General features: G+C 38.6%; 1 protein-coding gene across 2 annotated transcripts in view; it reads left to right on the top strand.

Moving 5' to 3' along the window:
* The window catches only part of LARP4B (La ribonucleoprotein 4B), a 135,747-nt gene that overhangs the window by 21,612 nt on the left and 88,361 nt on the right, over nucleotides 1-25,774 (top strand). The gene's annotated exons all lie outside the window — the stretch shown is intronic.

Below are 25,774 nucleotides of genomic sequence, written 5' to 3'. Positions count from 1 at the left end.
CAAAACATTACTAACAATGCAGAAGAAAAACTAGATAACTGGGAGCTCCTCAAAATACCACCTATATACTCATCCAAAGACTTCACCAAGAGTCAAAAGATTACCTACCGACTGGGAAAAAATTTTTAGCTATGACATTTCTGATCAGTGCCTGATCTCTAAAATCAGTGTGATACTGCATAAACTCAACTATAAAAAGATAACCCTATTAAAAAATGGGCAAAAGATATGAACAGACACTTCACTAAAGAAGACATTCAGGTTGCTAACAAGTACATGAGGAAATGCTCACGATAATTAGCCATTAGAGAAATGCAAATCAAAACTACCATGAGATTCCATCTCACTCCAACAAGGCTGGCATTAATCCAAAAAAACACAAAATAATAAATTTTGGGGAGGTTGTAGAGAAACTGAAAGACTCATACACTGCTGGTGGGAATGTCAGATGGTACAACCACTTTGGAAATCAATTTGGTGCTTCCTTAAAAAGGTAGAAGTAGAACTACCATACAATCCAGCAATCCCACTCCTTGGAATATATCCTAGAGAAATAAGAGCCTTTACACGAACAGATATATGCACATCCATGTTAATTGCAGCACTGTTTACGATAGCAAAAAGATGGAAGCAACCAAGGTGCCCATCAGCAGGTGAATGGATAAATAAATTATGGTGTATTCACACAATGGGGTACTATGCATCGATAGAGAATAGTGGTGAATCTGTGAACCATTTTATAACATGGAGGAATCTGGAAGGCATTATGCTGAATGAAATTAGTCAGTTGTAAAAGGACAAATATTAGATCACTATTATAAGAACTCAAGAAATAGTTTAAACAGAGAGAAAAATATTCTTTGACAGTTACAAGAGAGGGGAGGGAGAGGAGTATTCACTGATTAGATAGTAGATAAGAACTACTTTAGGTGCAGGGAAAGACAAGACACAATACAAGCGAGGTCGGCACAACTGGACTGAACCAAAAGCAAAGAAGTTTCCTGAATAAACTGAATGCTTCGAAGGCCAGCGTAGTAAGGGTGGGGGTTTGAGAACCATGTTTTCAGGGGACATCTAAGTGAATTGACATAATAAAATCTATTAAGAAAACATTCTGAATCCCACTTTGGAGAGTGGCATCTGGGGTCTTAAATGCTGTCAAGCGGCCATCTAAGATGGATCAATTGGTCTCAACCCACCTGGAGCAAAGGAGAATCAAGAACACCCAGGACACAATGTGATTACGAGCCCAAGAGACAGAAAGGGCCACATAAACTAGAGACTGCATCAGCCTGAGACCAGAAAAGCTAGATGGTGCCTGGCTACAACCAATGACTGCCCTGACAGGGAACACAACAGAGAACCCCTGAGGGAGCAGGAGAGCAGTGGGATGTAGACCCCAAATTCTCGTAAAAAGACCAGACTTAATGGTCTGACTGAAGACTAGAAGGACCCCAGTGGTCATGGCTCCCAGTCCTTCTGTTAGCCCAAGACAGGAACCATTCCCAAAGCCAACTCTTCAGACAGGGATTAGACTGGACAATGGGATAGAAAAAGATGCTGGTGAAGAATGACCTTCTTGGATGAAGTAGACACTTGAGACTATGTTGGCATCTGGAGGGGAGATGAGAGGGCAAATGGGGTTAGAAGCTGGCAGAATGGGCACAAAAAGCGAGAGTGGAGGGAAGGAGCGGGCTGTCTCATTGGGGGAGAGCAATTAGGAGAATATAGCAAAGTGTATATAAATGTTTGTGTGATAGACCGATTTGGGTTGGGTTTAGACTGATTTGATTTGTAAACTTTCACTTGAAGAACAATTAAAATTAAAAAGGCTGTTAAGCAGAGAATTGAAGGACAGAATACATTCTTCTAAACAGACTGGACTTAAGAGAATTAGGTTTTCAAGTATGAAACTTAATATCATTATTGAAAATACTTTTCCTTGTATTTTACTCCTTCCGTTTTAGGTTAAATGAGGTAAGCATGCTGCATTGTAGCCTGCTGAGGTTGCAGAGTCAGGGTGTAACATTGGTAGTGTTCAGTAAGGGATCTAGGAAGATATGTTAATTAGCTAAACTTGCTTCCTGTAAAGATGATGCTAATATTGTTAACTTTTTTATTTGTTTTTTTTACCCCTGTGAGAAAGTACGTAGTTGCTAAAGAAGATGCTTTTCTGTTGGAAAAGAAAGGACACACACTAAGAGGGAGAAATTTTCTTTTGAGGGAAGGACAAAAAGGCTGCATCTTGAAGGTGGTGATTCCCTTTCTGCACCAACTTTGAATTTACTTTTACAATATAATGTTATATGTTAGTGTTAACGTTAATGATACATATAATGTTAATGTTGGTGATACATTTAAATTGCATCACAACCACATACAAAGTAAGGGATAAGGGTTTTGGTTGTTTTTTTTCTTTTTTTGCATTTTTTGTTGCAATGAAATTGACGTAATGTAAAATTAACCATTTTAAAGTGAACAATTAGTGGCATTTAGTACATTCCCTGAAGCAACCACCACCTCTATTTTGAAAACATGTCAGCTGAAAAGGAAACCTTGTACCCGTGAAGCAGTTGTCCCCGGTTGCCTCCACCACACACCCCTGGAGACCAGCAGTCTGCGTTCTGGCCCTGTGGATCTACCTGTTCTGGACATTTATATAATATGTGACCCTTTTGTGTCTGACTCTTTCACTTAAGCATAGTGCTTTGGAAGTTTATTCATGGTATAGCATGTATAAGAGAATATTTTTTTAGATCTCCTTGATACTGTTTCACTTGTTTCAAGTTATATTTTTTAAAACTTTCTTATAACCAAGTATTTGAGTGGCTGTTTTCTCTTCTACCTGTAGAGTTAATGAGACAATTTAAACTCTTAAATTTTTTGTTTTGTATTGTGTTTTAATAAGAATCCTAGTTAAAATTATCTTTTCAAAAAATCATCCTGTTGGCCAAAGACAGTATGTCAGAACCAATCATAGATCTCAGAGCTGGACAGGACCTTTTCATTGTGGCATTCTCAATAAGTTCTGAGTTAAAAGGTATTAGTGGAAGATTTTTTAGAAGTAACTTTTTTTTGGTTTACTTCTGATGTAGATATTTTTCTAATACAGAATTTGCTAAGAGACAGGTGTTTGTGTCTTGTGCCTTATTTTATGGCTTCCCTAGGAATAGAACCAAATCAAACTGTAAAAAATAACTCACCTTGTCCCATTACTATCTTTTTCAATAGAGGCACAGGTATACATGTATAAAAGGAAATTAAAAAATTAAGCTTATTGACAGCATCTGTTTAGGAATAATACTTCCATACTGTGTGCCAGTTTAAACGTGTAATTAAACATCAACTAGTGTACTGAGATTTGGCTTTCTTTTATCCATTAGTGTCTTTGAGTCACACATGTAAGAAGACTCAGTGAAAAGAATGGAGTATCAGAGAGGTAACAAAAATCTTTAAAAAAAAAAAAGCCAGAAGAATAGCTTTCTTGGTAACAGCAGTCTGCTGCTCTGTAGATGCTCCCACTGTTCAAGCCTATACATTCGAGTATATAATCTGTGTAATGCTGTGGAAGGTACATAAGAATCATTTCTGTCCCAAAGAACTCACAAATTATTGTGGAAGAGAAGATGTGTATCCATTTGAAAAATTATACAGTAATGTCAGCAGCTATGAAATAAACAAGATAAGATGTGACAGTCTGCTTCTGTAAAGATTTAGAGCCTTAGAAACCTATGGGGCAGTTGTGCTCTGTTCTGTAGCGACCCATGAGTTGGAATCGAGTCCACAGCAGTGGGTTTGGTTTGGTAAAGATACGTAGCACATTTTATCCGTTCACCTATTGAAGAATATCTTGGTAGGTTACAGTTTTTGACAATTAATGAATTAAGTTGCTACAAGCATTCATTTGTAGGTTTCAAAGTTTTCAACTTGTTTAGGTAAATACCTAGGAGCACTATGGCTGGATCCTGTGGTAAGCCTATGTTTAACTTGGTAAGAGACTGTCAAGACTGCCTTCCAAAGTGGCTGTGTCGTTCTGCATTCCCACCAGCAGTGAATGAGAGTTCTTGTTGCTCCACATCCTGACCAATGTTTGGTGTTGTCTGTTTTGGGTTTTAGCCAATTAATATGTATGTAGTGTCATTGTGGAAACCCTGGTGGTGTAGTGGTTAAGTGCTACGGCTGCTAACCAAAGGGTCGGCAGTTCAAATCCGCCAGGCACTCCTTGGAAACTATGGGGCAGTTCTGCTCTGTCCTGTAGGATCACTATGAGTTGGAATTGACTCGACGGCACTGGGTTTTTTGGGTAGTGCCATTGTTGTTTTAATTTTAATGCCAAATGATATTGAGCATCATTTCATATTTGCAGCTCCCTAATGACATATGATGTTGCGCTTCTTTTTATTTGCCATGTGTATATCTTCTTTGGTGTAGTGTCTGTTCAGATCTTTTGCCCATTTTGAATTGACTTATTGCTGAATTTTAAGAGTTCTTTGTCTATTTTGAATGTAAGTCATTTATCAAATATGTGTTTTGCCAATATTTTCTTACAGTCTGGCTTGTCTTTTTGTTTTCATAACAGTTTCTTTTGTAGAACAGAAGTTTTACATTTCAGTGAAGTCTTAACTGAGCAATTTTTGCATTTATGGATCATGCTTTTGGTTTATTCTATCTAAAAACTCATTGCCAAACCTAAGGCCACTAGATTTTCTCCTGTGTTATCTTCTAGAAGTTGAATAGTTTGTGTTTAATGTTTAGGCCTGTGATCCATTCTGAGTGAATTTTTGTGAAAGGTTTAAGGTTTATGTCTGGATTCATTTTTTGCCATGTAGGTAAAATGTTATTCTAAACTTAGTTTATTTTAATCTGAATTCAGTTACGGTTCTCATATTACATTGGCTATTTTGGTTAACTCTCTATTTTGTAGTAATAAAAATGTTTCTCCTCTTTTTTTCATTTCTTTGATTTACTGTTGAAATGAGGTCATTCGTAGAATGCCCCACATTTTGGGTTTAGCTGGTGGCTTTTTCTTTAACATGAGAGTTAGATCTAGAGGTCTGATTAAATTCACCTTCTTTTTTGACAAAAATACTTCACAGATGGTACTCTTTCATCACATCAAGAAGGTAATGTCTAGTTTTCTCACTTGTAGTGATAAGATTGAAAAGTAGGTTCAGTCACTGTCCATCAGATCCAACCATGTTAAAGTTCCTCGTCAGCTCTTAATAAATTTTGCAGCTACTCAGGATCTTTGCCTTCGTTACTTTATTAGTTGCTGTTGTTCCATAGAAAGAATGTGCCCTGATCAACTATTTGGTTATATTAAAGTACAGTTCATCTAGGAAAGTCAGACTAAATGCCTGATTGTTTCCCTTTAGTGTTGGTGTCATAACAACCTCAAAAGGTGACCAGTGTGTTACAGCGTTTTTATTTTTTATGGGTCTATAAACTGTCAGGGGTTTATATATAGTTATTTCATTCCATTCTTCTTTTTTATGCTTACATTGTCTCATCTTTGGCCATTGGGAGCCTCTCCCATCCTTTCCTATGACTCCTGTGTTCTTGTGACATGACCACAGCAGGTTTTGATAGCTTCCTTGCTTTCACAGTAAGATATCTCAGGTTTGTCACAAATTGAGGGGCATTCAAAAAATAATTGACCAGTACTCTTCAAAAGTGTCAAGATCACGAAAGATAAAAAGTGAGGGGACTAATGAGAAGTGACAGCTGAATGGAATATGGGAACTGGGATTGGATGTTGAATAGAAAACAGACATTAGTGGAAAAACTGGTGAAATCCAAATAAAGTCTCTAGTTAAAAAAATTGTATTTCCAAATCAATTTAAGATTATGTAGATTTTCTTTAATTTCATATTTATATGTCCTTTTTATGCTGAAAATCTACGTATGTAACATTAGTGTAATTCTTATTTACTTTATCCTGTTGTATATGTTATATGTGTGGGTCTGTGTGTGTGTACACATGAGTGCATGAAAAAGTGTATATATATAAGTGATAAAGTGATATATAAAATAAAATAGTTGTAAAATAATACCAACATTTACTCCAAATAACAACCTATTAAGTGAATTTTAAGATTTCTTGGTGAATTTTTAGGATTTTGTGTGTAAATATTGTCTTTTAAATTCTCAAAATAACTCTTTGAATAGTTAATGCCACCAAAGGTCTCTGGGTGGCACCACCAGTTTACGGTGGGCTACTTAACCTAAAAGTTGCCAGTTTGAACCCGTCCAGTGGTGCCTCTGAAGAAATACTGGCCATCTGCTTTTATAATGATTACAGCCAAGAAAAGCCCATGGAGCATTGCTCTTGTATGACACATGGGGTCACCATGAGTCGGAATTGACTCGATGGCAACAGATGCCCCCAATTTGATAATATAGTTTGGTTTTTTATATTTTTAAGGATTGCTTTGGGTGTCCAAAAAGACCTTACTAAATACTTTCTTATGAGACAAACATCTTTGGTATATGTAAAATGAGTTTTTAAGAAACAGATGTAAAAGAACTATACCTTTCTGTTTGACGAGATTGATAAAATTGTTTTTAGGCTGTAGCTTTGCAGATAAGATTAAAAATATACAGCTAGCATATAGGCCACAAGATAGGAGGGAGGGTACTTTGATTTACTCTCTTTGCTTTTTATATAAAAAGAGTTTAAATAAAATCAGGAAAAATAGCTCCTCTTGTTCAGTTCATTAAGGCTTTGTGAAGGAAATGAGATGTTGGGGAGTTGAAATCCACTCGATGGCACCCAAAGAAACAACATTGTATATGTAGAACGATCAACTCAGGATCACTGTATTGTACTATGACACTACGATGAATACAAGACACAATAATAAAATACTGTAATGAAACCTCATGCCCCTCTCTCAGGATCAACAATAATGAACCCCCATCTCTCTGCCCCACATACCATTTGGAGGAAAATTCCAATCATCTTTTTTATTTTTGATTGCAAATAATCAATGTGTATCTCTGAAAGGTAGGGTTCTTTTTTATTACACATAACCACAGCATCATTATCACATCTAAGGAAAAAAATAATTCTTTAATATCATCAAATATCCTGTTGATATTATTTTCCTGATTGTCTTTATTTTTATTTTTGTGTTAACAGTTTGTTTGAATCATTTATCTAAATAAGGCCATAGTTTGCCTTTTTTTTTTTTTTTTTTGCCTTGTGTCTCTCTTTAAGTGTCCTTTTTTGTTAAAGAAAGTTGCTCTCATTCAGCAGAATTTCCGACAGTTGAGATTTTGCTGCCTACATCACCATGGTGGTCCTCTGTCCCTTGTATTTGTCGTGAATTTGTAATAGGGTTTAGAGCATGATCACATTCTGATTTTTTTTAAGTCTTAGTGAGACCATTTCATACATGGCATTGTTGGTATTTCCATTAAGAGGCACATGATTTATGTGTGGAAATTCGGGAAAAATATAGATTGTATTTTACGTATATTTATGTGTGTATATATAGGCGTATACATTATGTGTGTATATATAGACATATACATTATGTGTGTATATACATGTATATACACACACACATAGATTGTTGTTGTGTGCCTTTGAGTTGATTCTGCCTCATAGCAACCCTACAGGACAGAGTAGAACTGCCCCATATGGTTTCCTAGGGTGTAATCTTTATGGGAGCAGATTGCCAGATCTTTTCTCCCACAGAGCTGCAGGCGGGTTTGAACCAGTGACCTTTTGGTTAGCAGCCACGCACTTAACCATTGTGCCACCAGGGCTTGTTATATATAGGTACGTATATATATGTGTGTGTGTGTATATAAAAAAAAAAAATGTGTATGTATGTATGGAGCCCTGATGGTACAGTGGTTAAGAGCTCGGCTGCTAATCAAAAGATCAGTGGCTCAAATCTACCAGTGGATATATATCTATATCTCTTGTAGCTAATATTTTTCCTTTTTGGCTATCATGCTTTCAACCAAAGGGATATCCTTAACAACAGTCTTTCCTTGAGAACTTTAGAAATCTAGAAATTAATAGATTTGTGGCGAAAGCATCCACACCACCTTCTATGTATGACTTGTCAGTCTGGATGTCAACCTCGCTCTCTATTTACTGGATTGAATGGTTTTGTGACAAACCACGTGGAGGTTTCTTACAATGCTAAATCTGCCTGTTCTCCTGTAGACAGCAGCCACAGGGAGTCAGAGCTAAAAGCCCGGCATGATACATCAGGTGTTTAAGAATCATCATTATTTCCATTGGTGATTCTGCAATGCACCTGAGGATGGAGAACTACTGATGTAGGATTTCAGACCAGATGTCCCCTAAATTTTCCAAATTTCAGTTATTCACCTGTCACTTTCAAGATTTTGCTATATTTAAGTATCATTTATACTATTATTTCCTTAATATATTTATTTAAATGGACTCACTTTGTTTACTTTAAAAAGAAGACATTGATAAAAAAATAATAAAACATTGTATTTGTTGACTATAGGCAGAAGATACATACATCTTAAAATAAATATGTAACTATTAAAATTTAACATATTTGTCATTCTAGTACTTAGAGTCCTTCATCCCACATTGTGTAGAATATTGACTTCTGTGAAACTGAGTAAATTTCTTTCCAGCATTTGTTCTCTATTACTACTTTACATTTCCAAATCTGTCCAACACTTAAGTGATTTTGTGCTTTTGTGATTGATGATAAACTTAAAAAATTACTTTTGGTAACATGTATATATATAAAACTTGAGATTTGCCATTAAAACATTTTTTAGTATATAATTTAGTGTCTAAAACTTGCCATTTTAACCATTTTAAGTGTATAATTTACAGACAGTAGTTATATTCACAATATTGTACAACGATGACCACAAAACTTTTTCATCGCCCTAAACAAAAACTGAATGAAATTTGCAGAGACTTGGAGTTAGAAAACCAAAAGGGAAGATACTCATCATTTCTTAAGCTGAAAGAACTGGAGAAAAATTATAAACCTTGAGTTGCAATATTGAAAGATTTTATGGGCAAAATATTGAACAACTCAGGAAGCATCCAGAGAAATGGAAGGAATACACACTTACTGTTCCAAAAAGAATTGGTTGACATTCAACCATTTCAGGAGGTAGCATATGACAAAGAACTGATGGTACTGAAGGAAGAGATTTAAGCTGTACTGAAGGCGCTGGCGAAAAACGAGGCATCAGGAACTGATGGAATAACGGTTGAGGTGTTTCAACAAACGGATGCAGCACTGGAAGTGCTCATTCGTCTGTGCCAAGAAATTTGGAAGACCTACTGGAAGGGATCCATATTTGTGCCCATTCCAAAGAAAGGTGATCCAACAGAATGTGGAAATCATCGAACAGTGTCATTAATATCACATGCAAGTAAAATTTTGCTGAAGATAATTTAAAAACCGTTGCAGCAGTACATAGACATGGATTCAGAAGAGGACATGGAATGACAGATATCATTGCTGATATCAGACGAATCTTGGCTGAACAGCAGAGAATACTACAAAAATGTTTACTGTGTTTTATTGACTGTGCAGAGGCATTTGTGTGGGTCATAACAAATTATGGATAACATTGTGCAGAATCGGAATTGCAGAACACTTAATTGCACTCACATGGAACCTGTACCTAGACCAGGAGGTGGTCGTTCGACTGGAACAGGGGGATACTGCGTGGTTTAAAATCAGGAAAGGTGTGCGTCAGGGTTGAATCCTTTCACCATACTTAGTCTGTATGCTGAGCCAATAATTTCAGAAGCTGGACTATATGAAGAAGAACGCAGCATCAGGATTAGAGGAAGCTTTAGGAACATTAAGCAGATGACACAGCCTTGCTTGCTGGAAGCAAAGAGGACATTACAGATGAAGATTACAGCCTTCAGTATGGATTACAGCTCAACATAAAGAAAGCAAAAATCCTCACAACTGGACCAATAAGCAACATGATAAACAGAAAAAAATCGAAGTTGTTAAGGATTTCTTTTCACTTGAATCCACAGTCAGCACCCATGGAAGCAGCAGTCAAGAAATCAGACAACATGATCAAGGCCAACGGGGCCCTATAGACCGAAGCACCATGCTATCCCTCTGCAGCAAAGACCTGAAAAACTAAGTAAAATAGATAAAAACGTCAATCCTGGAACCCTAAGTACCACATGAGGGAATAAAGAACTCGATCAAGCACCAGATGGAACAAGAAACTGACAAGAGAACAAAGAACGAGGAGACCTATGGAGTAAAGGTCCCCTACCAGATAATGTGGCTGGCTTCGCCATCTTGGACTACAGCCACAAAAGAACATAGGCAGGGAGTTTGGAAAGGTAACTTCATGTAGCTTCCGACATTAGACAGAGCCTGGTAACCAGGGATACACACTTTACCACCCCCTACCCTTTTTCCCTGTACAAGGCCTCTACCGCTTGCTAACAGGCCATGGTCACTCGGCCAGAGAGATGCCATCTCACTGCCGCCTGGATTCATCATCTTGGACCTCAGTCACCAAAGACTGAGGACAGAGAGTACGGGAAGGCAACTCTACAGAGCTCCCAGTAGGAGACAGAGCATCCGGTTACCAGGGGTACACACTTTTCCACTCCTTTCCTTCTTGCCTCTTTGTGACGTCCACCCCTTTCCAACATGCCAACAGGCCACAGTTGCTCAGCTGGAGAGAGACTAGGTCAAGGTCACTGCCACCGAGGTGTGCCCCACCCTCACTGGCCAGCCCCTTCAGTGCCTTTTTTTTGGTTTGTATTTTTGTTTGTTTTTTGATATCGTACTTTTGGCTTTTTTTGTTGCTTCTCTCTTTTGCCCTTCCTTTCCTTTCTTCTGCCCAGCTAGCCCCATGTGCCATCCCCTCCCCTTCTTGACAGGCTGTGATTTTTTTGGCTTGTTTGCTTTGTTCTTTATATATATATATATATTGGGGGGGGGCCTTTTTTGTTGCTTCTGTCTCACCCTTCGTTTCCTTTCTCACCCAGCTAGCCCTATGTGCCTTTCCCTCCCCTTCTTGATGGGCTGTGGATTTTTGGTTTGTTTGCCTTTTTCTTTATTTGTGTGTTTGGTTTTGGAAACCCTGGTGGCGTAGTGGTTAAGTGCTACGGCTGCTAACCGAATGGTCGGCAGTTCGAATCCACCAGGCACTCCTTGGAAACTCTATGGGGCAGTTCTACTCTGTCCTATAGGGTCGCTATGAGTCGGAATCAACTCGACGGCACTGGGTTTGGTTTTTTGATTGGTTTTTGGACTTTTTCTGTTGCTTCTCTCTCTCCCTTCCTTCCTTTCCTTTCTCCTGTCCAGCTAACCCCATGTGCCATCCTCTCCCCTTCTAGATGGGCTGTGATTTTTTGGTTTGTTTGCTTAGTTCTTTTTTTCTGTTTCTTCCCTTCCTCTCCTTTTCTTTCTCCCACCCATTCAGCCTCCTGCACTGCCTCACCCTTTCTGGAGAGGCCATGCTGCACAGCTCAGGTGGAGAATCACTGCGTGCAGCCTCCATGGGTCTGCACCACCGCCACCAACCGGCTCCCTCAGTGCCATTTTAATTATTTATCACCTGTTTGTTCTTGTTGATTTCTTCTCTCTCTTTCCCCTCTCTTCTTTCCTTTCTCCTGCCCACCTAGCCCCATATGCCAGCCCACGCTGCTTCTCAATGGGCAGAGCCACAGTGCTCGGCTAGAGAGCCACCAGCACACAGACTTGCTGGATCTGCCCATTCACACCACTGAATCCTGTCACACCACCATCCTACTTTTTTACTTCATTTTTTGTTTTGCTTTTACTTTTGTTTCTCTTTCTCTTCATCCACTCACCCAGTCCATGCTGCATATCACATCCACTCCTTTCACTCCTGCTTATCTGCACCCTGCACAGAATGCCATGCCCCTGAGTGGTACCTATGCGGTCCCCCGGCATCTGCCCTGCACTGCCCCCCAGTCCCATGCCATCACTCCAGTTCGTGCCGCAAACTGCCCAACCCCCACCCTGACTGCCGACCCTGCCATGCTGCACCTTAGCTGAGTGATCAGACAAGGTAGTGAGAAGTATAGTGCCCAAAGGTGATCAGGCAGCAGAACACACCCAACCCACCTGCCCAGACATAATAAAAAAAAAAAAAAAAAGCAGGGTGAAACAATCAAATCTATAATCAGTAAACAAAGAAAATAATTTCTGAGTGGCCCAGAGACAGCAGACAATAGCAAAACAGATTAAAAAACAGAAGAGAATGAAGAAACCCTGAGAACGATGTGGGATACAATCAAAAGCAAAAATTTTCTTGTGATCAGAGTTCCAGAACAGGGGGAGAAAATAGAAAACACAGAGAGGCTCATTGAAAAATTGCCGACAGAAAACTTCTTAATATCATGAAAGATGAAAAGCTGACCATTCAAGAAGCTCAACAAGTCCCATATGGGATGAACCTCAAAAGAAAATTTCTAAGGCATATCATAATCACACATAGTAAAGCCGAAGACAAAGAATCTGAGAGTAGCTCGAGGAAAAAAACGTCACATGCAGAGGGGAAACAGTAAGACTGAGGTCTGATTACTTGGTAGAAACCATGCAGGCAAGAAGGCAATGGGGTAACATATGTAAAACTTTGAAAGAAAAGATAATTGCCAAGCAAGAATAATATATCCTTCAAGAGTCTCACTCGATTATGATACTGAAATTAGAACACTTCCAGATAAACAGAAATTAAGGAAATATGTAAAAGCCAAACCAAACTTAAAAGAATTATTAAAGGGAGCCCTCTGGTTATAGAACCAAAAACATCAAGACAAGAGCCTGAATCTAAGACACCAGACCGCATCAGCTAGATACCAACCTAGGTAATGAACTCTCAAGTGTAAAACAGAACTAAAAAATTTATAACAGGGAACCGGAGAGGTCAATCTGTAAATGACAACATCAGAACAATAAAAGGGAATAAATGGTGTAGGTATAGACCTTTCAAATGGAGAAGATGTCAAGGTGATACCAAGCAGTGAAAGACTGGTTCAAACTTAGGAAGATAGGGATAAAGTTCAGGGTAACGAAAAAGAAAGCTAACAGACCTACTTATTAAAATAAAGAAGAAAAACAAAGTCTCAGTGAACACAGAATCTACAAAAATGAGACAGGGAGGGGGGAAGTCCACAAAAGGAAGGAATTCAGCACATGAGAGGAGGGAACAAAGAAAATGTCATCACCACAGAAGAAAGGCACTATAAAATGACAGCAATAACCTCACACCCATCAATAATAACACTGAACGTAAATGGGTTAAATATACCCATAAAGAGACTGAGAGTGACAGAATGGATAAAAAACAATACCCATCTATACGCTAGCTATAAGAGACACACCTTAGAAGCAAAGACACAAATTTATTAAAAATCAAAGGAAGGAAAAAAATAAGCAGCTACCAAAACACAGCAGGAGTGGCAATACTAATCTCAGATAAAATAGACTGTAAAACAAAATCTGTCATAAAAGATAGGGCATTATATAATGATTAAAGGGAAAATCCACCATAAGGCCATAACCATAATAAATATTGACGTATTCAATGACAGGGCTCCAAGATACATAAGACAAACTTTAACAGCAATGAGAAGAGAAACTGACAGTTCCTCAATAATAGTAGGAGACTTAAACACACACTCTCAGTAAAGGGCAGAACATAGAAACAAAGATACAGAAGATCTAAAGGCCACAATCAACCAACTTGATATTACGGACATGTATAGAACACTCCACCCAACAGCAGCAAAGTACACATTCTTTTCCAATACACATAGAGCTTTTTACAGAATAGACCACATCTTAGGCCATGAAGCAAGGCTCAACAAATTCCAAAACATTGAGAAAATACAAAGTATCTTCTCTGATCACAGTGCCATCAAAGTAGACTTTAACAACAGGAAGAGCAAGGGGGAAAAAAAAATCAAAAACATGGAACCTGAATAACACCCTGCTTAAAAACCACTAAGTAATAAAAGAAGTCAAAGATGGAATCAATGAATTCCTAGAATCAAATGAGAATGAAAACACATCATACCAAAAACCTTTGGTGCAAAGCAAAGGCAGTGCTCAGATGTTCATTTATGGCAATAGATGCACATATCAAAACAGAAGACAGGGACAAAATCAAAACATTAACTGTACAACTCAAACAAATGAAAAGAGAACCGCAGAAGAAGCTCACAGCCACCAGAAGAAAGAAAATAAGATCAGAACAGAAGTAAATGAAAATAGAAAGAAAAAAAAAAAAACAGAATCAACAAAACCAAAAAATGGCTGTTTGAAAGGATCAACAATATTGACAAACCATTGGCCAAATTGACAAAAGAAAAACAGGAGAGGATGAAATAACCCAAATAAGAAATGAAACAGGAAACATTACAACAGACCCAGCTGATATAAAATGGAAAATAACAGAATACTATGAAAAACTGTACTCTTTAACAAATTTGAAAACCTAGAGGAAATGGACAAATTCCTAGAAACATACTACCTACCTAAACTAAGACAAACTGAAGTTGAAAATGTGAACAGACCTAAAACAAGGGAAGAGATTGAAAAAGTAATTTAAAAAAAAAAAAAAAAATCCCAACAAATAAAAGCCCTGGCCCAGATGACTTCACTGGAGAATTGTACCAAACATTCAAAGAAGAGCTTAAACCCAGTACTACTCAAACTGTTTCAGAACATAGAAAAAGAAGGCATACTCCCAAATTCATTCTATGAAGTCATCATAACCCTGATACCAAAACCAGGCTAAGCCATCACAAAGAATTACAGACCAATATCTCTCATGAATATACATGCAAAAATTCTCAACAAAATTATAGCCAATACAGCATTATTAAAAAAAAAAAAAAGAAAACATGACTCAGTGGGATTCATATCAGGTATGTAAGGATGGTTCAACATTAGAAAATCAATCAATGTATTCCACCACATAAATAAAAGAATCATGTGATCAGAAAAGGCATTCAACAAAGTCCAACACCCATTCCTGACAAAAAACAATAAAATAGGTGTAGAAGAGAAATTTCTCAACATAATAGAGGACATCTATAGAAAACCAAAAGCCGACATCATTCTTAATGGAGAGAGGCTGAAAACATTCCCCATGAGAACAGGAACAAGACAAGGATGCCCTTTATCACCACTCCTGTTTAACATTGTGCTGGCAGTCCTAGCTAGAGCAAGAAGGTAAGAAAAAGGGCATCAAAATCAGTAAGGAAGAACTAAAACTGTACCTATTTGTGGATACTGTGATACTACACATAGAAGACTCCAAAGACTCCACGAGAAAACTACCGGAACTAGTAAAAAGATTCAGCAGAGTAGCAGGATATAAGAGCAGCATAAAAATCAGTTAGATTCCTATACACCAATAAAGAGAACCACGAAGAGGAAATCAGGAAAACAAATACCATTTATAATAGCCCTTAAAAAAAAAAATACTTAGGAATAAATCTAAACCGGCATGTAAAAGACCTGTGCCAAAAAAAAAATACTACAAAACACTACTGCAAGAAACCAAAAGAGACCTACATAAATGGCAAAACATAACCATGCTCACGGAGAGGTAGATTTAGTGTTGTGAAAATGTCAGTTCTACCCAAAGCAGTCTGCAAATACAAATGCAGACCCCATCCAAATACCAACAGCATTCTTTAAAGAGATGGCAAAACTAATTGTTAACTTTATATGGAAAGGGAAGAGGCCTCAAATAAGTAAGGCACTATTGAAGAATAAAGTAGGACAATTCCCACTCCCTGGCCTCAGAACATACTATATAGCTATGGTGGTCAAAACATTCTGGTACTGGTACAACAGCAGACACATTGACCAATGGAGTAGAATTGAAAACCCAGATGTAAATCCATCTCCTTACAGTCACCTGTTCTTCCACAAAGGCCCAAAATCCATAAAATGGAGAAAAGACAGTCTCTTTTAACAAATGGTGTGGCAAAACTGGATGCCCATCTGCTAAAAATTGAGACAGGACCTGTACCTCACACCATACACAAAAACTAATTCAAAATGGATCAAAGACCTAAATATAAAACCAAAAACTATAAAGATAATGGATCAAAGACCTAAATATAAAACCAAAAACTATAAAGATAATAAAAGAAAAAAAATGGGATCAATGCCAGAGGCCCTAAAACACAGCATTAACAGGATACAAAACCATAAGTAGCAATACCCAAACACTAGAAGATAAGCTAGATAACTGGAATCTTCTAAAAATTAAACACTTATGCTCATCAGTATACTTCACCAAAAGAGTAAAAAGAGAACCTACAGACTAGGGAAAAAAATTTTGGTAATGATAAATCCAACAAAAATCTAATCTGTAAAATCTACCGGAAAATCCAACAGTTCTACAACAAAAAGACAATCCAATTAAAAAATGGGCCAAGGAAATGAACAGACTCTTCACCAAAGAAGATTCACCACAGATACATGAGGAAATGCTCAAATACCAGCCATGAGAAAAACGTAAACCAGAACCACAATGAGAAACCATCTTACCCAACATTACTGGCACATACCAGAAAATAAAAAATGTTGGGAAGGCTGCAGGAGACTGAAACTCTTATAAACTGCTGTTATGGGTTAATGTAGATGGTGACTTTAAGTTGAAGTCAGTGCTCGTTGATCGTTCAGAAAATCCTAGAACTTTTAATAATTATGCTAAATCTACTCTGTCTGTGCTCTATAAGTGGAACAACAAAGCCAAGATAACAGCACATCTGCTTACAACATGCGTTATTGAATATTTTAAGCCCACTCTTCAGACCTACCATTCAGAAAAAAAGATTCCTTTCAAAATATCAGTGCTCATTGACAATGCACGTGGTCACTCAAGAGCTCTGATGGAGGTGCACAAGGAGATTAATGTTGTTTTCATGCCTGCTAACACAACATCTATTCTGCAGCCCATGGATCAAGGAGCAGTTTTGACTTTCAAGTCTTATTTAAGAAATACATTTCATAGGGCTATAGTTGCCATGGATAGGGATTCCTCTGGGCAAATTAAACTGAAAACCTAGAAAGGATTCACCATTCTAGATGCCATTAAGAACGTTCGTGGTTCATGGGAGGAGGTCAGAATACCAGCATTAACGGGGATTTGGAAGAAGTTGATTCCAGTCCTCGTGAATGACTTTGGAGGGGTTTGAGACTTAAGTGGAGGAAGTAACTGCAGATAATGGCAATAGCAAGAGACATAGAATTAGAAGTGGAGCCTGAAGATGTGACTGAATGCGGCAGCCTCATCATAAAACTTTGATGAGGAGTTGCTTCTTACGGATCAGCAAAGAAAGTGGTTTCTTTTTTTTTTTTTTTCTTAATATGTATTGTGCTTTAAGTAAAAGTTTACAAATCAACTCAGTCTCTCATATAAAAATTTATATACACCTTGGCTATATACTCCTAATTGCTCTCCCCTTAATGAGACAGCACACTCCTTCCCTCCACTCTCTCCTTTCGTGTCCATTCCTCCACCTTCTAACCCCCTCTGCCCTCTCATCTCCCCTCCAGATAGGAGATGCCAACACAGTCTCAAGTGTCCACCTGATCCAGGAAGCCCACTCCTCACCAGCATCCCTCTCCATCCCATTGTCCAGTCCAATCCCTGTCTGAAGAGTTGGCTTTGGGAATGGTTCCTGTCTTGGGCTAACAGAAGGTCTGGGGACCATGACCTCTGGGGTCCTTCTAGTCTCTGTCAGACCTTTAAGTCTGGTCTTTTTACGAGAATTTGCATCCCACTGCTCTCCTGTTTCCTCATGGGTTCTCTGTTGTGTTCCCTGTCAGGGCAGTCACCGGTTGTAACTGGGCACCATCTAGTTCTTCTGGTCTCAGGATGATGTACTCTCTGGTTTATGTGGCCCTTTCTGTCTCTTGGGCTCATGATTACCTTGTGTCTGTTGTTCTTCATTCTCCTTTGCCCAAGGTGGGTTGAGACCAATTGATGCGTCTTAGAATGGCTGCTTGCTAGTGTTTAAGACCCCAGATGCCACTCTCCAAAGTGGAATGCAGAATGTTTTCTTAATAGGTTTTATTATGCCAATTGACTTAGCTGTCCCCTGAAACCATGATTCCCAGACCCCCACCCCTGTTAACGCAGGCCTTCGAAGGAAACTTCTTTGCTTTTGGTTTAATCCACTTGTACTGACCTCTCCTGTATTGTGTGTTGTCTTTCCCTTCACCTAGAATAGTTCTCATCTACTATCTAATTAGTGAAGCCCTTCTCCCTCCCTGCTTCCCCACTGCCGTAACCATCAAAGAATGTTTTCTTCTCTTTATTTAAACTGTTTTTTGTGTTCTTATGATAGTGGTCTTATACAACATTTGTCCTTTTGCAAATGGCTAATTTCACTCAGCATAATGCCTTCCAGATCCTTCCATGTAATGAAATGTCTTATGGATTCATCTTTGTTCTCTACTGATGTGTAATATTCCATTGTGTGAATATACCATAATTTATCCGTTCATCCACTGATGGGTACTTTGGTTGCTTCCATCTTTTTGCTATTGTAAATAGTGCTGCAGTGAGCATGGGTGTGCATATATCTGTTCGTGTAAAGGCTCTTATTTCTCCAGAATATATTCCAAGGGGTGGGATTGCTGGATCGTATGGTAGCTCTATTTCTAGAAGACAGTGGTTTATTGAGTTCAGTCTACTCTTGGTGAAGATGCTGTGTACATTGTTGAAATGACAGCAAAGGATTTAGAATATTATGTAAACTTAGTTGATAAAGCAGGGGCATGATTTGAAAGAACTGACTCAAATTTTGAAAGACATTCTACTGTGAACAAAATGCTGTCAAACAGTGTCATGTGCTACAGAGAAATCTTTTGTGAAAGGATGAGTCGATTGATTGGACAAACTTCACTCTTATTTTAAGAAGTTACTGCAGCCACACCAACCTTTAGCAGTCACCACACCATTCAGTCAGCAGCCATCAACATGGAGGCAAGACCCTCCATCAGCAAAAAGATTACAACTCACTGAAGGCTTAGATTATGGTTAGCATTTTTAAGCAATAAAGTATTTTTTAATTAAGGTATGTACTTTTTTTTTTTAGACATAATGCTATATTGCACACTTAATAGACTACAATGTAGCATAAACATAACTTTTATATGCACTGGGAAGCCAAAAAATTAGTGTGACTTGCTTTATTTCAATATTCACTTCATTGCAGTCATCTGGAACTGAACATGCAGTATCTCTGAGGTATTCTCGTATAATTTTTTAAAGTTCATCTATGTCATAGCATGTACTGAAATTTTACTACTTTTGATTACTGAATAATATTCCACTGTATGCATAGTACCACATTTTGTTGATTGATTGATCTGTTATGTAAAAAAAAAAATACACCATGACCAAGTGGGATTCATATCAGGCATGCAAGGATGGTTCAACATTAGAAAATCAACCAATGTATTCCACCACATAAATAAAGGAATTGCATGATCAGCAAAGGCATTCAACAAAGTCCAACACCCATTCCTGATAAAAAAAAAAACTCTCAATAAAATAGGTATAGAAGAGAAATTCCTCAACATAATAGAGGACGTCTATACGCTATGAGTCGGAATTGACTTGACGGCACTGGGTTTGTACAAAACCAAAAGCCAGCATCATTCTTAATGGAGAGAGGCTGTAAACATTTCCCATGAGAACAGGGACAAGACAAGGTGCTTAGGTTGTTTCCACTTTTTGACTGTTGTGAATAATGCTACAGCGAACCATTGGTATACAAGTTTTAAGTCTCTGCTTTAAAATATTTTGAGTATATACCCAGGAATGGAATTGTTGAGTCACATGGTGATTCTGTGTTTAACTTTATGATGTATCGCTAAAGTTTTCCACAGGAGCTGCACCATTATACATTTTCACTAGCAATGCACAGGTGTTATAGTTTTTCCACATCCCTGCCAACACTTGTGGGTTTGAAATGGTATTTCATTTTGGTTTGCATTTCCTGATGATACACTTAAAAACAAATTTTTAAAAATATGTATTTTAGTTAAGGTGAGAACCTACACAGCAAATGAACTCATTGCCGTCAAGTCAATTCCAACTCATTGTGACCTCATAGGACAGAGTAGAACTGCCCTAAAGCGTTTCCAAGCTGTAAATCTTTCAGGAAGCAGACTCCCACATCTTTCTCCTGCAGAGTGGCCAGTGGGTTCGAACCACCAACCTTTTTTGGTTAGCAGCTGAGCACTTCACTGTGCCACAGGGCTCCTCACAGCAAATTAAGTTCTCATTTAACAATTTCTATACAGATTTTTTGGTGATGTTGATTACATTTTTCATAGTGTGTCATTATTCTTATTTGTTCTGGTTGTACCGTTTCCAGTACTCTACTTTCCCTACCTGCTTAGCTTCTCATCTTTCCTTTAGAGTAATTTTTGATCATTTGGTCTTCTATAGTTGATTTTTTTTTTCAGACAAGTCATATTCTTTATTTTATGATCCAATCTGTTATTTAACATAGTGGTTAAGTGTTACAGCTGCTAACCAAGAGGTTGGCTGTTCAAATTCACCAGGCACTCCTTGGAAACTCTATGGGGCAGCTCTACTCTGTCCTGTAGGGTTGCTACGAGTTGGAATTGACTTGTCACCAGTGGGTTGGTTTATGTATGCACAGATACACTAACATGTATACAGGCATATAAGTATATGAGAATGAATATATAGATACCTATGTATGCACAGACAGAAGTATCTGTAGGTGTGTATACATACAGGTAAGGGTATACATGCATGTATATCCATATACATAACAAACCACATAGGGGACACAGGTACGGATACTTCTTGGACATAACCAGACACCTCGCAAGGTTGGTTTTCAGGGTTTGAAGACTTAGGACCATTGTCTCATGGGACAACTCAATCAATTGGCATAATACAGTTCTACATCCCAATATGGTGAGTAGCGTCTGGGGTCTTAAAAGATTACGAGCAGCCACCTAAAATACAAATACTGGTCTCTACTCACCTGCAGCAAAAGAGAAGGACACTGTCATAAGATTGAACTATGTTCCCCCAAAATATGTGTCAACCTGGTTAGGCCAGGATTCTCAGTATAATGTGATTGTCTACCATTTTGTCATCTGATCTGATTTTCCAAAGTGTTGTAAATTCTACCTCTGTAGTATTAATAGGGCAGGATTAGAAGCAGTTATGTTAATGAGGCTAGACTCAGCCTAGAAGATTAGGTTGTGTTTTAAGTCAATCTCTTGAGATATAAAAGAGAGAAGCCAGCAGAGAGTCATGGGGACCTCATAACACCACAAAAGCAGAGCCAGGAGTGCGCGCCCTTTAGACTCCGTCCCTACACCAAAAAGCTTCTAGGCCAGAGGAAGATTGATGACAAAGACCTCTCCCAAGAGCTGATAGAGAGAGAAAGCCTTCAAATGGAGCTGGCACCCTGAATTTGGATTTCTAGCCTTTTAGACTGTGAGAAAATAAACTTCTGTTTGTTAAAGCCACCCACTTGTGGTATTTCTGTTATAGAAGCAATAGATAACTAAGACAGACACCAAGGACTCAGGGAAGAAAGTAGTCTACAGAACTGACAGTCCACACAACCCACAGCCCCATCTACCCTGGAGACCAGAACAACTAGATGGTGTCTGACTACCACCACCCACTGTTCTGATCAGGGCCACATGGATGGATCCTTACAGAGTGGAAGAAAGATGTGGAGAAAACTCAAATTTTTAAAAAGTCTGGACTTACTGCATCGGTTGAGACTAGAGGATTGCCCCCAGGCTGTCGTCCTGAGATACACTTCAAACCTTAAACTGAAATTATCCCTTGTGATCAAAGTGACAGCGGCAACTTAAAAGATTAGGTAGGAACCTTAGAGGGCTGTGAGTTTATGTTAATGGAGCGGAACAACTCAGAAAAAGAGGATGAGAATGCTTGCACAACTCTAAGAATGTAATCAGTGTAAGTGAATCGTACATGCAAAAACAGATGGTGTATTTTTGCTGTGTATATTCTCAACTTCAGCAAAATTTTACTTGCATGTGATGTTAATGTTATTGTTCTATAATTTCCACATTCGGTTGGATCACCTTTCTTAGGAATAGGCATAAATATGGATCTCTTCCAGTCAGTTGGCCAGGAAGCTGTCTTCCATATTTCTTGGCATAGACGAGTGAGCACCTCCAGTGCTGCATCTGTTTGTTGAAACGTCTCAATTGATATTCCATCAATTCCTGGAGCCTTGTTTTTCACCAATGCCTTCAGAGCAGCTTGGACTTCTTCCTTCAGTACCATTGGTTCCTGATCATATGCTACCTCTTGAAATGGTTCAATATCGACTAATTCTTTTTGGTATAATGACTCTGTGTATTCCTTCCATCTTCTTTTGATGCTTCCTGCATCGTTTAATATTTACCCCATGGGATCCTTCACTAGTGCAACTCGAGGCTTGAGTTTTTTCTTCAGTTCTTTCAGCTTGAGAAACGCCGGGTGTGTTCTTCCCTTTTGGTTTTCCATCTCCAGCTCCTTGCACATGTCCTTATAATACTTTGTCTTCTTGAGAGGCCCTTTGAAATCTTCCGTTCACTTCTTCTGCTTCATCAGTTCTCCCTTTTGCTTTATCTGCTTGACGTTTGAGAGCAAGTTTCAGAGTCTCCTCTGACATCCATCTTGGTCTTTTCTTTCTTTCCTGTCTTTTCAGTGACCTCTTGCGTTCTTCATGGATGATGTCCTTGATGTCATTCCACATCTCGTCTGCAGTCACTAGTGTTCAATGCAGCAAATCTATTCTCGAGGTGGTCTCTAAATTCAGGTGGGATACACTCAAGGTCATATTTTGGCTCTCATGAACTTGCTGTGATTTTCTTCAGTTGCAGCTTGAACTTGCATGTGAGCAATTGATGGTCTTTTCCACAGTCGACCCCTGGCCTTGTTCTGACTGATATTGAGCTTTTCCATCGTCTCTTTCCACAAATGTAGTCAGTTTGATTTCTGCGTGTTCCGTCTGGTGAGGTCCATGTGTATAGTCGCCGTTTATGTTGGTGAAAGAAGGTATTTGCAATGAAGAAGTCGTTGGTCTTGCAAAATTCTATCATTCGATCTCCGGCATTGTTTCTATCACCAAGGCGGTATTTTCTTTGTTTCCAACTCTCGAATCCAATTGCCGGTAATTATCAATGCATCTTGATTGCATGTTCGATCAATTTCAGACTGCAGCAGCTGATAAAAATCTTCTATTTCTTCATCTTTGGCCTCAGTGGGCCAAAAACGGCCCACTAAAACGGCTGCAACAGTATATCGACAGGGAAATGCCAGAAATTCAGGCCGGTTTCAGAAGAGGACGTGGAACCAGGGATATCATTGGTGATGTCAGATGGATCCTGGCTGAAAGCAGAGAATACCAGAAGGGTGTTTACCTGTGTTTTATTGACTATGCAAAGGCATTCGACTGTGTGGATCATAAGAAACTATGGATAACACTGTGAAGAATGGAAATTCCAGAACACTTAATTGTGCTCATGAGGAACCTTTACATAGATCAAGAGGCAGTTGTTTGGACAGAACAAGGGGATACTGATTGGTTTAAAGTCAGGAAAGGTGTGCGTCACCATACCTATTTAATCTGTATGCTGAACAAATAATACGAGAAGCTGGACTACATGAAGAACGACGGGGCATCAAGATTGGAGGAAGACTTATTAACAACCTGCATTATGCAGATGACGCAACCTTGCTTGCTGAAAGTGAAGACTTGAAGCACTTACTAATGAAGATCAAAACCACAGCCTTCAGTATGGATTACACCTCAACATAAAGAAAACAAAAACTCTCACAACTGGACCAATGAGCAACATCATGATAAATGGAGAAAAGATTGAAGTTGTCAAGAATTTCATTTTACTTGGATTCACAATCAACAGCCATGGAAGCTGCAGTCAAGAAATCAACAGACGCATTGCATTGGGCAAATCTGCTGCAAAGGACCTCTTTAAAGTGTTGAAGAGCAAAGGTGTCACCCTGAAGACTAAGGTGCGCCTGACCCCAGCCATGGTATTTTCAATCACATCACATGCATGTGAAAGCCAGATAATGAATAAGGAAGACTGAAGAAGAGTTGACGCCTTTGAAATGCAGTGTTGGCAAAGAATATTGAATATATCATGGACTGCCAAAAGAATGAACAAATCTGTCTTGGAGGAAGTGCGGCCAGAATGCTCCTTAGAGGCAAGGATGGCAAAACTGCGTCTTACACACTTTGGACTTGTCAGGAGGGATCAGTCCCTGGAGAAGGACATCATGGCTAGCAGAGTACCGGGTCAGCGGTAAAGAGGAAGACCCTCAACAGGGCAGATTGACACAGTGGCTGCAACAATGAGCTCAAGCATAACAACGATTGTAAGGATGGCTCCGGACCGGGCAGTGTTTCGTTCTGTTGTGCATAGGGTCGCTATGAGTCGGAACGGACGTGACGGCACCTAGTAACAACAACAACATATTCTCAACAACACGAACATATTCTCAACAACAACAAATGAAGAAAGTTAAGGTTAAAAAAAAAAAATTGTTCCTAGAGGTACGCATATATTCATTCTTACATACTTATATGGCAATATACATATTTGTGTAACTACCCGTATATATTTTTGGCTGCTGTTGGTGTTGTTCTTCATATCCTTTACCAAAAACATCTTTTCTCTTTCACACTTCGTAGTGACCTCATTTACCTCAATTAAAGTATATGTACAAGGTGTATTTGATGTTGCCTTTCCTATCACCAAAAGTAACAAGTGTTTGCTGTCTTCGGGGTACTCCCACCTCTTCCCCCCAGCCCCTGGCAACCACCAATGAGGCTGTTCTCTGTATATATTATTCTTATTCTCCTGTAAAATTGGGAGCATATAATATTTGTCCGTTTGTGATTGACTTATTTCACTCAGCATAATGTCTTTCAGATTCATCCACATTATACAGTGTTGCAAGGACTCATCATTATTTTTTGTGGCCGTGTAGTATTCCATTGTATGTATGTACCACATTTTTGTTTATCCATTCATCTGTTGGTGGACACTTAACGTTGTTTCTTTTTGCTATTGTGAATAATGTTGCAGTGAATGTAGGTGTGCATATGTCTATTCATGTCACTGATACACCCTAGAGAATTGCTGGACCACAAGGTATTTCTATTTCTGTCTTTCTGAGGAAGCGTCATTCTGTTTTCCATAATGGCTGTACCATTTTACAGTCTTATCAGTAGTGGATTAGGATTCCAGTCTCCTTATACCCTAGAGATGTAATATCGGTGACATGAATAGATACATGCACACCTGTGTTCATTGCAGCATTATACCCTAGAGAGCCTAGAATTGCTGCACCACAAGGCATTATATTTCCAGCTTTTTGAGGAAGCACCATATTGTTTTCCATAGTGGTTGTACTATACCATTTTACAATTCTGTCAGCATGAGTTAGGATTCCAGTCTCCCTGCTACCTCACCAATATTTGTTTTTTTTTTTTTTTTCCTAAGCAGTGATATTATTGTAGGGATGAGATGATATCTCATTGTAGTTTTGATTTACATCTCTCTTTTTTGTTTGGGTTTTTAATGGCTAATGATAGCAAGCATTTGTTTTTGATGATACACTTTAAAAGAAAACATTATTGTTATTGAGACTATACATACCAAAACATAACACCAATTCATCATTTTCTGCGTGTACAATTCGGTGACATAGATAACATTCT

Source organism: Loxodonta africana, chromosome 4 (genome assembly GCF_030014295.1).
Source record: "Loxodonta africana isolate mLoxAfr1 chromosome 4, mLoxAfr1.hap2, whole genome shotgun sequence".
Taxonomy (NCBI): Eukaryota; Metazoa; Chordata; class Mammalia; order Proboscidea; family Elephantidae; genus Loxodonta; species Loxodonta africana.
Note: the sequence above shows the minus strand (reverse complement) of the source record. Positions and strands in the feature narration are given on the sequence as shown.